This window comes from Lolium perenne, chromosome 6, assembly GCF_019359855.2.
Source record: "Lolium perenne isolate Kyuss_39 chromosome 6, Kyuss_2.0, whole genome shotgun sequence".
In the NCBI taxonomy this organism is placed as follows: Eukaryota; Viridiplantae; Streptophyta; class Magnoliopsida; order Poales; family Poaceae; genus Lolium; species Lolium perenne.
In genome coordinates, this window is record NC_067249.2 from 26402134 (window position 1) to 26420770 (window position 18637).

An 18637-nucleotide genomic window follows, 5' to 3' on the forward strand; every position below is an offset into this window, starting at 1 on the left:
TGGCCGCGCCGCCCTGTGAGGAGGGGGCCCACAGCCCCCTCTGGCCCCCTCTCCTTCGCGTACATCTTCGTCCCGAAAACATAAGACCTGGAGGATAGTCGCGAAGAGTCACAGCCGCCTCTGCGGGGCGGAAAACACCAAAGAGAAAAGAGCTCTCCGGCAGGCTGAAATCTGCCGGGGAAATTCCCTCCCGGAGGGGGAAATCGACGCCATCGTCACCGACATCGAGCTGGACATCATCTCCATCACCATCGTGTTATGATATTTAAGTTGTGGTGTTATTCTTCTAGTGGTGTCATGTGAACGTCGACTACATGATACTTCACCTTTATGGGCCTAGGGGAATACATCTTGTACTCGTTTGCTAATTGCGGGGTTGCCGGAGTGACAGGAACCTAAACCCCCGTTTGTATATCGATGCAGGAGGGATAGCATGATCTCAGAGTTTAATCAGCTATATGAAGCAAAAGCACTAGACTAAATCCCCGTGTGTCCTCAGGAACGTTTGGTTATTATAAGTAAACAAACCGGCTTGTCCTTTGTGCTAAAAAGGATTGGGCCACTCGCTGCAATTATTATTCTCGCATTTTACTTACTCGTACTTTATTCAACTGCTGCATCAAAACCCCCTGAATACTTGTCTGTGAGCATCTACAGTGAATCCTTCACCGAAACTGCTTGTCAACACCTTCTGCTCCTCGTTGGGATCGACATTCTTACTTATCGAAAATACTACGATACACCCCCTATACTTGTGGGTCATCAAGACTATTTTCTGGCGCCGTTGCCGTGGAGTGAAGCGCTATTGGTAAGTGGAATTGGTAAGGGAAACTATTACTGTTGTGCTGATTTTATTTCTGCCTGCTGCTATAATTCATTATGGAGAGATCTTCTCTCGAATGCTTATTTGAAAAATCTACTACTACTGCAAAGGTAGTGGATGAGGCGCCAGGTGAGAAAGAGGTTCCATACAAAATACCTATGAAAATTATTGAACGTGTTGTGGATAACCGTTATACAGGGGATGGAACTGTCCATCCTGGAGATCATTTACTGTTTTTACATGAATTATGCGGTTTATTCAAGTGTGCAGGTATTGCTATGGATGAAGTGAGGAAGAAACTATTCTCTATATCGCTGTCTGGTAAAGCGGCGCATTGGTATAAATTACTGGATGATGGGGATTCTCTTGAATGGAATGATATTGTGCCCCGATTTTATTCTAAGTTTTATCCTCCAAGTGAAATTCACAAAGACCGAAACCGCATATATAATTTTTGGCCTCATGATGGAGAGAGTATTTCCCAAGCGTGGGGGAGATTGAAGTCTTTAATGCTCAAATGACCCATTCATGAGCTTCCTGGTAATGTTATCATTGATAATTTCTATGCAAGACTTTCTTTTGAAGACAAGACCTTGCTGGATACTTCTTGTTCTGGATCATTTACACGCAACAAAGAAGAGTTTAAAAGGGACCTTCTTAATCGGATCCAGGAGAATACTGAAGGATGGGAGAACGACAAGGATAGAGAATCAGGTATAAATTATGATTATAAATGCATTGAAGCTTTTATGGATACTGATAAATTTCGTAATTTAAGTGCTACTTATGGTCTTGATTCTCAAGTTGCTGCAAATCTTTATAAAGCTTTTGCCTCTCATTATGAATTGCCTAAGAAGAATTTTGATAAGTTTCATGAACCGTATAAAGATAAAATTGATTCATCTATAAATAAATGTGTTGTAATTGAAACTGTGGATCATGTTATTCCTGAAGCTTATATTGAAAAAAATCCTTTCCCTGCTAAAATGAAGGAGTACTCTGTCATAAATAGTGCGGTTAATAAAAGTGAAAAGAAACCTATAGAACCTGAAGAGCAAATAAAAGTTCAACCTGCTATTGCAATAGTTAAAGATCTTGTGACTGAAAATGTGGAAGATGGTCATATTATTTTCTGTGAAGATGCTTCTAATATTATTTCACATCCTAATAAGTCTAGGAAAGCTAGAGTTCCTATGCTATCAGTTAGAATTGGTGATCATTGTTATTATGGTTTATGCGATATTGGTGCAAGTATTAGTGCTATTCCTTATGAGCTTTACACGGAGATTATGCACGAAATTGGTTCTTGTGAACTTGAAGATATTGATGTGGTTATTCGGCTGGCTAATAGAGAAACTATCTCTCCAATTGGTATTTTTCGAGATGTGGAAGTTCTATGTGGTAAGATTAAATATCCTGCTGACTTTTTGGTACTTGGTTCTGCTGCTAGTAAGTATTGTCCTATCATTTTTGGTAGACCTTTTCTAAATACTTGTGGAGCTGTTATAGATTGCAAGAAAGAGAAAATTTTGACTAAATTTGCTGGTGAATCTTATGAGTTTAATTTCTCTAAATTTTCCAAAACCCCTTATAAAGCTGATTCACCTAATAATGATTTTAGAGTTGAACAGTGTGCATCTATTGCTCTTGCTCTTAATAATCCTTTGCAGCAACATTTGGAGAATAGTGAGAGTGAAGTTTTTAGGGAAGAAAGAAATGAGCTTGATGAAATTTTCATTCGTCAACCTATACTTAAACATGATTTACCGGTAGAAGATCTAGGTATAACATTGCCACCAAAAGAAGATCCTGTTTTTGATTTAAAACCATTGCCTGATGATCTTAAATATGCTCATATTGATGATAAGAAAATATATCCTGTTATTATTAGTTCTAAGCTTTCAGAGATTGAGGAAGAAAGGTTATTGGAAATATTGAAGAAACACCGAGGAGCTATTGGCTACACTCTTGATGACTTGAAGGGGATTTCTCCCTCTATTTGCCAACATGCCATTAATATGGAAGACGATGCAAAGCCTGTTGTTGAACATCAACGTCGTCTAATTCCTAAGATGAAGGATGTGGTAAGGAATGAGGTATTAAAACTTCTTGAAGCTGGTATTATATATCCTATTGCTGATAGTAGATGGGTTAGTCATGTGCATTGCGTTCCTAAGAAAGGAGGAATGACTGTTGTGCCTAATGACAATGATGAGCTCATACCTCAAAGAGTAGTTGTAGGGTATAGAATGTGCATTGATTATCGAAAAGTTAATAAGGTTACTAAGAAAGATCATTACCCTTTACCTTTTATTGATCAAATGTCAGAAAGGTTGTCTAAGAATACTCATTTTTTGCTTTCTTGATGGTTATTCTGGGTTTTCACAAATTGCTGTTAAAACTAAGGATCAAGAGAAAACCACTTTCACTTGTCCCTATGGAACTTATGCTTATAGACGTATGCCTTTTAGTTTATGTAATGCTCCTGCTACTTTTCAAAGATGCATGTCTGCTATTTTTCATGGTTTTTGCGAGAGTATTGTAGAGGTATTCATGGATGATTTCTCTGTCTATGGGAATTCTTTTGATAATTGCTTGTGGAACCTTGATAAAGTTTTGCAGAGATGTGAAGAAACTAACCTTGTTCTTAATTGGGAGAAATGCCACTTTATGGTTAATGAAGGAATTGTATTGGGACATAAAATTTCTGAGAGAGGTATTGAAGTTGATAGAGCTAAAGTTGAAGCAATTGAGAAGATGCCCTATCCTAGGGATGTTAAAGGTATTCGCAGTGTTCTTGGTCATGCTGGATTTTATAGGAGATTTATTAAAGACTTCTCCAAGATTTCAAAACCTCTTACTAATCTTCTTCAAAAAGATGTACCTTTTGTTTTTGATGATGATTGTAAGGAGGCTTTTGAAACTCTAAAGAAAGCCTTAACAACTGCTCCTATAGTTGAACCGCCTAATTGGAACTTACCTTTTGAAATTATGTGTGATGCTAGTGATTTTGCTGTAGGGGCTGTTCTTGGACAACAAGTAGATAAAAAATTGAATGTTATTCATTATGCTAGTAAAACTCTTGATGCTGCTCAAAGAAATTATGCTACAACTGAAAAAGAATTGTTAGCCGTAGTCTTTGCTTGTGATAGGTTTAGATCCTATATTGTTGATTCAAAAGTTACAATTCATACTGATCATGCTGCAATTAGATACCTAATGCAAAAGAAAGATGCTAAGCCAAGGCTTATTAGATGGGTGCTTCTGTTGCAAGAATTTGATTTGCATATTATAGATAGGAAAGGTGCTGATAATCCTATTGCTGATAATTTATCTAGATTGGAAAATATTGCTTATGATCCTGTTCCTGTTAATGATAGTTTTCCAAATGAACAATTGGCTATAATAAAGGTGAGCTCGCGAGATAGCCCTTGGTACGCTGATTATGCTAACTTTATTGTTTCCAAGTACTTGCCTCCAACCTTTTCAGCTCAGCAAAGGAGGAAATTCTTTTATGGTTTGAGGCATTATTTTTGGGATGACCCACACTTATATAAAGAAGGAGTGGATGGTATTCTGCGAAGATGTGTTCCCGAATATGAACAACAAGAGATATTGAGTAAGTGTCATGGTAGTGCTTATGGAGGAAATCACGCCGGAGATAGAACCGCGCAAAAGGTTCTACAATCAGGTTTTTATTGGCAAACTCTCTTCAAAGATGCAAGGAAGTTTATTTTATCTTGTGATGAATGTCAAAGGGTTGGTAATATCTCCAGACGTAATGAAATGCCTATGAATTATACTCTTGTTATTGAACCATTCGATTGTTGGGGATTTGACTTCATGGGACCTTTCCCCTCTTCAGAAGGTAACACTCATATACTTGTTGATGTTGATTATGTTACTAAATGGGTGGAAGCCATACCCACAAAAAGTGCTGATGGTGAGACTTCTTTAAGAATGCTTTTAGATATTATTTTTCCTAGATTTGGAGTTCCTAGATATCTTATGACTGATGGAGGTTCTCATTTTATTCATGATGCTTTTAGAAAAACTCTTGCTAAATATGGTATTAATCATAGAATTGCTTCTGCTTATCATCCTCAAACTAGTGGGCAAGTAGAACTATCAAATAGAGAGATTAAATCTATCTTGCAAAAGACTGTTAATAAATCTAGAAAGAATTGGGCTAGTAAATTGAAGGAAGCACTGTGGGCTTATAGAACTGCTTATAAAAATCCCATGGGTATGTCACCGTATAAAATGGTCTATGGGAAAGCTTGTCATTTACCTTTAGAACTAGAGAACGAAGCTTATTGGGCTGTAAGAGAACTAAATAAAGATCCTAAACTTGCCGGTAATAAGAGATTGCTACAACTGAGTTCTCTAGATGAATGGAGAAGTGAAGCCTATGAGAATGCTAAACTCTTTAAAGAGAAAGTTAAAAAATGGCATGATAGAAGAATTATCAAAAGAGAATTTAATATTGGGGATAAAGTCCTATTGTATCGGTCTCGTCTCAGATTCTTTGCAGGGAAATTACTCTCAAAATGGGAAGGACCATATGTCATTGAAGAGGTGTATCGATCAGGAGCAATTAAAATTAGCTCTCTCCAAGGCAATGCCACACAAGTGGTGAATGGACAAAGACTCAAGCATTATATCTCAGGTGATTCTTATAACGAAGATGTTGATGTTATTCGAGTGGTAACTCCGGAAGCTTTCATCAAAGGTCAAATTGACAGTTCTGCAGAGTTCGACTTTGAATAGGTAACAGTACTGATAATAAAAAGTTCGCGTTTTACTTTCCGAACAATGTTTTTGCTGTTTTTGGAAAATATGAAAAATTACGAGATCGAAACAGAGTGGAGGAGACGCACGAGGGGGTGCCCCCATAGGCCGGCGCGGGCCCCAGCCTGGCCGCGCCGCCCTATGAGGAGGCCACCACGTCGCCCCTCTCCGACTCTGGTTCGACCTGGTACTTTCCTTTTGTTCTAAAAATTCCTGCTATATAACCCCCCGGACCCCTGGAGGTCCGTATATCGTTTTCTCGACGTGTTTTGTTTCGAGCTGTTTTCTGCCAGGATCTGCTTCGGATCTAGAGCCACCATGTCTTCATCGGTAACTCCGAAGGACAGCTTCTTTGAGGACGTCGTCAACCCGTACATGAACGAGTTGAAGATGCACCCCAAGGAATTGCTGCTCATAGAGGGGGAGTTGAAGATTGAAGATGTTCGAGGTCCTAAAGGAGAAGGAAGCTTGGAAGACAGAATGGAGAAACTGGAACAAGAGGTCTTCAATGCGGTGACCCAGCATACCACTGCATGTTGTAGTATACAAGTCGTTGATATGATCTCTGTGAAGGGACTTCTTCACAATTTGCCATATCCCTCAGAGTGGTACAACAGAAACATTGCAGGTCATAACACTCCATACTTTATTACAAACATTGTCTTAACAAGTTGGTATTCTCACAGGTCCTATGAGAACACCCTAAGATACTACTTAAGTACGATTACAACTCATAACAACTATAAAGAGAGCTCAACAACTTATTTAAGTAAGTTCTACGTTGCTCGGCTCTATGATACTAAGGTTTATCACTACTCCTCCACCTCCGTGACATCTGGTCCGTAGACTATCCCATAGTCTACTCCTTCCACTCCGCCGGTAAGATCAGGTTCCTCGTAGACCAGCTCGTAACTTCCTTCAGGTGCTCCATCGTTGATGGCCTCCACTTCAGGATCACAGTCTAGCAAGGGTGTCGAAAGAAAGTGAGTACAGAGGTACTCAGCAAGTTCTAAAAGAGTAAAAAAGGTGTTTGATGCACTAGCTACGACCATTGATCAGGAAATCGCAGGTCAATGCATGTTTTGAAATCATTTCTTCAAAAGGTTGCTTTTATTATGAAAACTATGCCCGTCAGTCTTCACAGGTTGACTAGAACTTCATGGAGTTCCTTTCCTGCCGCGTTCGCAGTTCCCTTCCCGGAACAAGGAGTGACAGCCACAATTTGATACACTCTGCAGAGGTGCGTTACTTTTCCCACAAGAGATCGCACCCTTTTTGCCATCCGCAGGGACTTGCCCCCGTTCACACTTCCTTTGGTGTGAGGCCAGGTATAAAGATCCAAGCCCACACCGCCTTCTCCGCGACTGCAAACCCACACTTTTGTCCAACCGTACACCTCCAGTAGACTTCCCCCGATAATACGGCTTTACTCATGGTGTACTCCGGACAATCCTTCATAGATCGTAGAGCCATCATCACTAATGGATGGGGATTTAAAAGGCTATCCCAACCTACGGCAGTGCCTCCAACACCCCGCCGGCTCTACCAATCCGTTGGCGTGCAGAAGGGAAAAGATACGACTGGCTTTCCCAGAGCCATTATAGATCTCATGGTCAACGCGATTTGTACGGCGCTAGAATCACTGGACGGCATTGGTAATTAATCCTAGGGTGATATAACCCATGCAATGGAACCTCCACCACATCAACACATACCATGGTTCCATCGCCAACCACATAGTCATATTCATAATTGGAAAAGTAATATTTCATTTGTAATGCAGGAATGATAAGTATATAGCTTTGTGGTAAAATGATAGAAAATACTCAAGTTGATATGAGCAAGGGTGAACTTGCATGTGGACTGCGAGATAGTGCAGTTCAATGCAGTTGATGGAACCTGGACCTCGGGTTCTGTAAGAAGCATCATTGTCCGGTAAGGACAATGTTATAAAATCCAAATAATGCAATCATGGATGTATTATTTTATGTTGAATCCCTTTACGCCGCTGAATTATAGCAATTTTAGGGTTGAGTTAAGATTTATGTCTTTGACGGTAACTTGCAATTGATTTAAAAGTATAAACCATTTTAATTCACACAAAGTACAACAATTCAAAGTAAAACTATTTTACTTGGTGATTCCCTTAATCATTCCAAAAATAATTTGAAATCATAGAGTTATCTCTATAGTTTTTGGAATAAAAAGGAATATAGTATTTTTTTGGAAAAATCCCCTTTTCCAATAGAAATGACTTGGAATAGTAGAATTTCATTTTGAAAGGTTTGAAAATAAGTATTTGAACTTATTTGAGATTTTTCCTTGATTTTTAAATACAAGGAAATAATAATTTTAAATTCCAAGTTATTATTTAAATTCTTAAAATTCATAATTTTGATTTTTTTTCCTAAATTCCCTTTCATATTTTATTCTTGTTAAGATTTATTTTTCATTCACTAATCCAATTTTTGATGGATTTTTGGAGTTGTATTTTATTTATTAAAAATTGGTAAAGTTCTGGCCTTTTATTAATTGTTAAAAGACCAAAATACCCCCCTGGACCCATATTGGGCCCAGCCCAATAACCTAAGCCCATGGGACAGCCCACTAAGGCTTGCCCCATAGCGGCTCGGTGGAGCCGAACGGCCCACCGCTCTCACTCACTCGGCCCTCTCTCGCTTTTCGTCTCTAACCCTAGCTTCTCTCGCGACGCTCTGGCGATGGCGTCGCCTCGCTCCGGCCATCGCCGTGCTCCTCCGCCGTAGCCACCTACCGATCTAGAACCGCCGCGTGCAGATCTATCGATCTGTCCGCGCAGTTTTCCCCTTCTCTTCCTCTCCTGGCGAATCGCCTCCGTTCTGGATCTCATGGAGATTCGCCTCGACGAACTCCGGCGAGATCTCGTCCTCGCCGACGATGGGTACGCGCCTGGGGTTGACCTGGCGCGGTTGCTGCTCGCAGTACTCGTGCCGTCGCCTCAGGTGCTTGCTACGGTGGTGCTGGTTCATGTCTGGGTTCGCCGGCGTAACGTCGGCGCCTTCCCTGGACTCGCAGCTGTTAGGGCCGCGCGAGCACTGCCTCGCCATGCCCTAGCCTCTGCTTCCAGGCGCAAGTAAGTGTTGCATCTCCTCCTTCTCTTCTGTGCGGCTCCCTTGCCACTGTTCTTCTTCCTCCTCATGCTCTGTTGATCTCTGGTGATCCTGTGATCACCCAGAGCCATGCTATTGCTGTGCAATCTTCCTGTGCTTCTGTCTACTGCAAGCTCATGGCCCAATTACCATTTACTGGTACTGGCACATGCTGCTTTGCTTGCTATTCATGCTGTGCTTGCTTCTCTGTTGCTCCTAGCATGCACTGTACTTGCCATGCTCTACTGTGCTTGCTCAAAAGCCTGCTATGCCATGCTATACTTGATTATGGCTTGCTTATGCTTACTGGAATACCATGCTTGCTTGTCTAGGTGTACTTGTGATGCATCAGTGACACTTGTGTGTGTGCCAGTGGTGCTTCTTTGCTTCCTATGCAAGCCAATGATCCATTGGATCATTCCTTGCTTGTGGGCTAGCTTATCTGTGTGGCTTGATTTTGTTTAATTGATCCATTTGATCAATTAAATGTCAGTAATTGGTGATTGATTAATCCTGTGGCTAAGTGAATCAATTTCCTTGGTGATGCTGATGCTCAAGCATCCCTTTACTGTTACTTACTTGTGCTGTTGCTCATTCAAGTTACCTGGACTTGCTCCAGTGGCTATGATGCAGTGATTAAGCTGTGTGGCCTTATATTATGCTGCTGTCAGTACTAAGCATGGATCTGTGATAAATTCATGCTTGTAATAATTAAGTGATGATGAACTGCTTATGCAGTAATGACTTAAATGACTTGCTTGCAAATGATTTGGCTATTCATGAGTGTTTAGCAAGCAATTGAATCCGAATCCATTCCTGGATAATGATGTGCTACATTTGGCTTCCTTTTAATTGATGCTAAGTGTGAAGTGACCTCAGTAGCCTTGCTACTGATTGGTTGCTCACCTATTTAGTTGGATCTTGTGGCTACTCAACCTTTGCTTGCATATCTGGGAATCATCCTTGAGATGAATGCCAATATGCTTGCCTGATGAAAATCTAGGGTTACTGATGGTTCATAGCTTAGGATTTACTGTGTAGTCTTTACTAGCTGCTAATCCTTGCAATTCATCTACTGGTGCTATCTGTGCATCTGATCTGGCTAGTGTGTGCATATGTGCATGTTTGCTAGCTTCTATGCACATGATTTGTATCTAGATGCTTTCTATTTTTAGTAGCTTCTGACTGGCAGTAATCCTTGGTGAAAACCAAGTGATGATCTACCCATATGAGCATCTGCTCATTCCCATGCTTATTTCATGCATATTTGATGGATCAAATCCATTGGATCTGTCCAGGAACTTGGTATACCTTGTTCCAGCTCCTAGTGTGAAATGTTTTGTTGTTGCAGACTTGTGGTTTCTGAACTCAGCCCTTCACCTCCAATCTCTGGTTGATCTTGTCAGGTCACCATGATTCCTGGTGGCTAAGTTGGTTGTGTTTGTTTCTTGTCCTTGGTTATGAACTGGATGAACTAGTGCTTGTTCTTGCTTCACCCTTACCTGGTGATTTGCAAATGTGGTCGACTGTCATGGTTCTAGGGTTTGTGTGCTATTTATATGGCCTCTACTTCTTCCCTGGCCATGACACACAAGCTTATTCACTTTATGACTCACCCCTTGCATTGCCTTGCTGTTGCTTGCCTAGCAACAGCCTTGCTATGGTGAAACTTGAGCCCACTGTGGCTTGCTCAGTGCTGGTCTGCCTATGTTTATCTTGTGTTGTCCAGATTTTGGACAAGCACAAGTGTGCAGTGACAGTTTGCACTGTCCAAACTGAATCTTGTGTTATTTTGCTAACTGTCCTAACTGAACCTTGCTATACTTATATTCTGTCTAGTATCTGTTCTTTGTTTTGCAGGTTTTGAAGGTGAATATGACCAGAGGATCACTTCTCAAGTTACTTAGTTTAGGTTTAGTTTAGATTAAACTTGTAATTTTTCCTTTTCTTTTCATTCTGATCATTATGTCTCAATTCTTGTATCAAGAATAATGTAAAGACTTTGTAATTGTGTTACATATCAATAAAGCTCAAGTTTTGGTTTATGAGCTTTTGTATTATGTAAGGTGTAAATTCTTGATTAAAGATTGTATTGGATATTCACTTTGAAATTCAAAATGATTTGAATTTATAACTTGTGTTTGAATTTAAATTCATTGTGTATAATGTGTGATGTTTATATTTAAATGTTTAACACTTATCAAATGCAATCATTCCCCAAAGTAACAAGATACAAAAGAGATCATGTCGAAATTTCCCTAACTCACAATGCCTAACCCTAATTGCAAAATGAGAGAGAACCTCGATCCCTCTTAGGTTTAGTTGCAATAAGGCGCGAAAATTTTCCCCGTTTTGCGATGAAATGCACATCCCATTTCTAAATCTACCCTTCGTTGATCCTATGTTCTGGGTTATTACAGCCTCTCCCCCTTAACAGAAACTTCGTCCCGAAGTTAAGATTGGTACCTGAACATCTCGGGGTACGACTTCCTCAATTCTTCTTCCGTCTCCCAAGTTGCTTCTCGCTCAGGATGATGTTGCCATTGAACTTTGCAGTATTTGATTGCTCTGTTTCTTAATTTCTTCCATTGTACTTCTAAGATCTTTTCCGGTCTTTCCACATAAGTTAGATCAGATTGCAATTCTATTTCTTCATATGTAATAGGATCATCCGGTGCCTTCAAACACTTTCTGAGTTGTGATACATGAAACACATTATGAACTTGACTTAGTTGTGCCGGTAACTCCAACTCAAAAGCTGTTCCTCGATTCTGACTGAGTACCTTAAATGGTCCAATATATCGAGGACTTAACTTTCCTTTCACTCCGAACCTCTTGAGTCCTTTCATTGGGCTAACCTTTAAATAAACCATATCTCCCACTTTCGGTTCCCAATCTCTTCTTTTTAAGTCGGCGTAACTCTTCTGACGACTTTGAGCTATTTTGAGTCTATCCCGGATCACCTCGATGACTTCTTGTCTCTCCTTGATGTAGTCCGGTGTAAACTCCTTGTTTTCTCCGGTTTCGAACCAACAAATTTGTGATCGACACTTTCTTCCGTACAATGCTTCGTACGGTGCCATCTGAATGCTACTCTGATAACTATTGTTATATGAGAATTCCGCAAAAGGTAAATGGTCCTCCCATGAGCCTCCAAAGTTCAGAGCACAAGCTCTAAGCATGTCTTCAAGTATCTGATTGGTTCTTTCGGTTTGTCCTCCGGTTTGTGGATGATATGCAGTACTGAAATCCAACTTGGATCCCAAAGCTTCTTGGAGTTGTTTCCAAAATGCTGATGTGAAAATTGAACCTCGATCTGAAACTATTTTCTTAGGTACTCCATGTTTACTCACAATCTCCTTTACATATATATCCACAAGATTTTCTGCGGTATCCTTTGTATTTACGGCTATGAAATGAGCACTCTTGGTAAGCCTGTCTACTATTACCCATATCATATCCTTCTTCTTACTAGTCATTGGTAGACCAGTAACAAAATCCATTCCGATTTCATCCCATTTCCACTCCGGTATCTCAAGTGGTTTGAGTAATCCCGCAGGACTCTGATGTTCCGCCTTCACTCGTTGACATGTATGACATTAAGAGACATATTGTGCTATCTCTCTTTTCATGTTGTTCCACCAGAACATCTCCTTCAAATCCATATACATTTTTGTACTTCCCGGATGTATTGAATAAGGGGTTTCATGTGCTTCCTTAAATATGATTGTCTTCACTTCTGGATCATCCGGTACACAGATTCTTTTCTGGAAGTATAATGAATCAAAATCCCCTAGATGGAATTCTGATGGTTTTCCTTCTCCAATCCTTTTGATTTCTTCTTGGATGAACAAATCATCCGCTTGTTTCCGAATAATTTCATACTTCAAGTCTGAGTACATCTCATCCATAATCCTCATGGTTGCTACACTTCCTTTAACATCACCTTGGATAAACAAAATCTGAGCATCTTCTAGCTCTTTCCGGAGTTCTTTTGGAATCTCCCATTCCGTAGATTGATTCTCTGTAATCTTTCTACTTAAGGCATCTGCTACTACATTAGCCTTGCCTGGGGTATAGTTGATCTTAAGATCGTAATCCTTAATCAACTCTAACCATCTCTTCTGTCTCATGTTTAATTCCTTCTGGGTGAAGAAATATTTCAAACTTTTGTGATCGGTGTATAACTCACACTTGGATCCATATAGAAATTGTCTCCAACTCTTCAGAGCATACACAACTGCCGCTAACTCTAGATCATGTACTGGGTAGTTGTGTTCATGGGGTTTCAACTGTCTTGATCCATAAGCTATTACCTTCCGATCTTGCATAAGAACACATCCAAGTCCATTCTTGGAAGCATCACAATATACCGTATAATCCTTTCCCGGTTCAGGAACTGCTAATACTGGTGCTGTGGTTAACTTATCTTTGAGTGTTTGGAAGCTGGCTTCACACTCCTCCGTCCACACAAATGGAGTATTTTTCTTGAGTAACTTGGTCATCGGTCCGGCGATCTTTGAAAATCCCTCTATAAACCTCCGATAATAACCTGCCATACCAAGGAACCCTCTTATCTCCTTAGCATTTTTAGGTGATTTCCATTCCAATACAGACTGAACCTTGCTTGGATTCACCGCTATGCCTTCTTTGGTTATGACATGTCTAAGAAACTCAACACTATCTAACCAAAATTTGCACTTGCTGAACTTTGCATACAGCTGATGTTCTCTCAAAATTTGCAGAACTATCTTCAAATGCTTGGCATGTTCTTCTTTATCTTTAGAATAGATTAGAATATCATCTATAAATACGATCACAAACTTGTCCAAGTACTTCATGAATATCTTGTTCATCAAATTCATGAAAATTGCTGGTGCATTTGTTAGTCCAAATGGTACAACCAAGTATTCATGGTGTCCATACCTTGATACAAACGCTGTTTTTGGCACATCCTCCTTTTTGATCTTGATTTGATGGTATCCTGATCTTAAATCTATCTTTGAGAAGACTCCCGCTCCTTGAACTTGATCAAAAAGGTCTTGGATTCTAGGTAAAGGATACTTGTTCTTGATAGTTACATTGTTCAAATTTCTGTAATCTCCACACATTCTCTTTCCTCCATCTCTTTTATCCACAAAAATAACTGGTGTACCCCATGGTGACACACTTTCTTGAATGAATCCCTTCTGTTCTAACTCATCAATCTGAGCTTTCAGTTCCACTAATTCCTTTGGCCCCATCTTATATGGTGGTTGTGCTATTGGTGCTGTGCCTGGAATCAGATCGATTGTGAATTCTATCTCTCTATCGGGTGGCATTCCCGGTAGTTCCTTAGGAAATACATCCTTAAACTCATTCACTACAGGAATATCTTCAATTCTCACCTCCTTCAGACTATTGAGTTCCAATCCAATCTCCAACTCACTGTACTTATCTCCTTGGAACACTATTCTTCCTCCTATGGAGTTGCGAAGTGATACTGTTTTGTCTCCACAGTTAATCATCGCTCCATTCTCTGTCAACCAGTCCATCCCTAAGATGACAGATATGTCCTTCATGGGTATGATGAGTAAGTCCGCGAAATACACACAGTCACATATGGTTATGACCTGTGCTTCTTTCACGTGGGTTACTAAGATCGTTCCCCCCGCGGATAGAACAGTTATAGGAGTTTCTAACTTAGAACATCTAAGTCCAAATTTTTCCACAAACTCTGATGCAAGAAATGATGTGGTTGCTCCAGTATCAAATAATACTTTGCCAGGATGAGTAAGAATGCTTAGCGTACCTAAGACGGTTTGATCCGACTCTTCCGCTTGTTCCAAAGATGTGCAATTCAGCTTTCCATAAGGCTTTCCCCTCTTGTTGTTGTTGTTGTTGTTGTAGTTGCGGTTGTTGTTGTTGTTGCGGTTGTTGTTGTTGTTGTTGTTGTTTCCACCTCGTCCTCCAGAGCTCTGTCCGCTCCAATACGCCTTGTTTGGACACTCCGGCTTGATGTGTCCTTCCTTCCCACAACCATAACAAATGATTCTGGGTTTCTGATAATCCTTCTGCAAATGACCCTTTAGGCCACAATTGTTGCAGATGATTTGGCTGATTGGATTCTGATTCTGACCTCCCCGGTTGTATTGGCTACCAGTAGTAGGTCGGTATCGGGGTTTGAAACTCCGATCAGGTGTTGGTTTACTGATTGGGTACTTCCTTGGCTCTATACGAGCCCTCTTCCTCCTGTCCTCTTGGACTTGCCGGTAATCATCCTCGAAAGTGATTGCCGAGTCAATCAGTTCCTGGAATTCGGCAGTCCGTGCCAACCTTAGTTGCATCTTCATGTATGGATTCATGCCTTTCATGAACCGCTTCTTCCTTTTCTCCTCAGTGTCCACTTCATCAGGTGCATACCTTGATAACCTGTTGAAATCTCGAACATATTGTATTACTGGCGCAGTGTTTTGACGTAGTTCGCCAAATTCTCGCTTCTTTAGCTCCACCACGCTTTCTGGAACATGGGCATCCCGGAACTTCCTCTTAAACTCCTCCCAGGTAAACACCTTATCTGGAGGATGTACTGCTACAAGGTTCTCCCACCATGACGCTGCTGGTCCTAACAACAGATAAGTTGTGTATCTAATCTTCTCCTCATCGTTGCAACCAACGGTCTTCAGTTTCCGTTCCGTATCCATGAGCCAATCTTCAGCGTCCATTGGTTCTGGAGCTGATGTAAAAGGTAATGGTCTTGCATTTTGGAAGTCTGATAGAGTTACTCCCTTGCCTTCATTACCCTTATCGTTGATGACTTGGGTAAAGAAGTCTTGCATGTTCTTGCTTTGACTTTCCTGGTAACGCCTCCTATCTTCCTCCATTGCCCTCATGTACTGTTGGAAATCTGGATGTAGCATTGGATGTGGTGGTGGTGGTGCATTCTCCGCTCTAGCTGCTGCATCAGCCTCCTCTTTTTCTCTCGTCTCCCGCTCTCTTCGAGCCTCTTCAGTTTCAACTAACGCCATGTCCCCCTAGTCCTGTAACAAAGAGCGATTACTCATAAATACACCATGCAAATGTTTTCTGAGCTCAACTCCTTGCCCAGAACTAGTCACACAATGAAATCAAGAAGCAAATCCAAAACAAACATTTATTATGCATATACTTTGTACATTACATAACTTACACACTTATATTACATGTGGTACATATAAACCACTTATTTGGCTCAAAGCCCAAGCCAACGGGAATTTAAAATACGTTCTATTACAATACCACCTAGATTACTTTATTCTTCCTTGGAGCTCTACTCCTCGTCATCATAACTCGCCTCCGCGTACATCCCTGGGGTCCATCCGGTACAGCGGTTTGTCTTTCGAACACCGTCCGGAACGAAGGTCCTTCCAGTAGGTATGTAATCTGAATCGGACGAAGTGCCGAGACAGAGATCTGTCATGCCAAAGTAACTGGATAACGACTCATATGTATCCCCCGTAGGATACAGCTCACCTTCTTCTGCCATCCATGGAGGATTTCTACTCACTTGACCTCTCATCTTCTTCTTCTTCTTCTTCTTCTTCTTCTTCTTAGTTCCAGAACTCTCACCTACAACGTATTGAGATGTTTTGGGTAATCCCATCTCCAGATCTAAAGAAATGGAGTTGGTGTCTTTCTCTTCCTGCCCAAAGCTTTGGTTAACATTCTGGTTAACCGCGCCTCCTTCATCCTCTGACTCACAAGTGATGGGTTCTCCTTCATCCCCAAATGGTTCCCCGAAACGCCAACCAGTCGAATTCTCGATTGGTGACTCCGAGCAGTTTAGGTTCCTGGAATCATCTCCCCCATATCCAGATTCATATGATGCTGACACATGTGGATAGTGTGGAACAAAGTTGGGTGTGAGTGGTTCTCTCTTGGACAACTGGTCACTCAAGTCTACATAACTGTTTGGTTTAAAGAAAGGTGTAGTATGTTGTGGTTGTGCCCTCAGATCACGCATCCGAGTTTGGACTTTATCAGGGTCCGTGAACTCAGCTAACATGTGGTCAATCTCACCCCTCATCTTCATGTGTAAAAGGTACATCGTGGTCAATAAAGACTTACAGCTATCCATGTCTTTGTCTTTGCAGCTTCCGGACTTCTGTGTGCTAACACTAGGTGATTCAGAGTGGGATCCTCATCCTCCTCGGCATGAGGTATATGAGAAAACTCCGAACATAGCAGCTCTACTGACTTATGCTGTCTTATCTCAAGGATTGCCTTGAATAGGCCCATATGGTAGGCTGTGGTGATAGTTTTGGCTTCTCCATATGGCATTATACGACTCATCAGCAGTTTTGTCGGTAGTTGGACCGATACCCTGCACTTGGCTAGGATTTCCCCATCATAGTAGGTATACTTGATAACAGGTATCCGTGGATCACAATGAAGTTCCTTCAGCATCCCACACAGGAGAGCTGTGATTGGTCCATCATAATCACCGAGCCATCCCTCAACTTTCCTCAAAGTCCTCTTAGGAAAAGTGTTCGCCATTGTGGCTGTATACAAAAACAGAATATCAGTAGTGATAATGTATCATAATAGCTATAATAAAGAATTATCGCACTAAAATATATGGTTTTGCTATTCTCATGTGAATAATCACCATATTTCTAGAGAATCCTTTACTATTTCTACTAGACTCCTACAGGTTTCTTCCCTATACTAGGTTTTTTCCAACCTAAGGTCGCAACATTTGCTCTGATACCAGCTGCGGTGACCCAGCATACCACTGCATGTTGTAGTATACAAGTCGTTGATATGATCTCTGTGAAGGGACTTCTTCACAATTTGCCATATCCCTCAGAGTGGTACAACAGAAACATTGCAGGTCATAACACTCCATACTTTATTACAAACATTGTCTTAACAAGTTGGTATTCTCACAGGTCCTATGAGAACACCCTAAGATACTACTTAAGTACGATTACAACTCATAACAACTATAAAGAGAGCTCAACAACTTATTTAAGTAAGTTCTACGTTGCTCGGCTCTATGATACTAAGGTTTATCACTACTCCTCCACCTCCGTGACATCTGGCCCGTAGACTATCCCATAGTCTACTCCTTCCACTCCGCCGGTAAGATCAGGTTCCTCGTAGACCAGCTCGTAACTTCCTTCAGGTGCTCCATCGTTGATGGCCTCCACTTCAGGATCACAGTCTAGCAAGGGTGTCGAAAGAAAGTGAGTACAGAGGTACTCAGCAAGTTCTAAAAGAGTAAAAAGGTGTTTGATGCACTAGCTACGACCATTGATCAGGAAATCGCAGGTCAATGCATGTTTTGAAATCATTTCTTCAAAAGGTTGCTTTTATTATGAAAACTATGCCCGTCAGTCTTCACAGGTTGACTAGAACTTCATGGAGTTCCTTTCCTGCCGCGTTCGCAGTTCCCTTCCCGGAACAAGGAGTGACAGCCACAATTTGATACACTCTGCAGAGGTGCGTTACTTTTCCCACAAGAGATCTCACCCTTTTTGCCATCCGCAGGGACTTGCCCCCGTTCACACTTCCTTTGGTGTGAGGCCAGGTATAAAGATCCAAGCCCACACCGCCTTCTCCGCGACTGCAAACCCACCCTTTTGTCCAACCGTACACCTCCAGTAGACTTCCCCCGATAATACGGCTTTACTCATGGTGTACTCCGGACAATCCTTCATAGATCGTAGAGCCATCATCACTAATGGATGGGGATTTAAAAGGCTATCCCAACCTACGGCAGTGCCTCCAACACCCCGCCGGCTCTACCAATCCGTTGGCGTGCAGAAGGGAAAAGATACGACTGGCTTCCCCAGAGCCATTATAGATCTCATGGTCAATGCGATTTGTACGGCGCTAGAATCACTAGACGGCATTGGTAATTAATCCTAGGGTG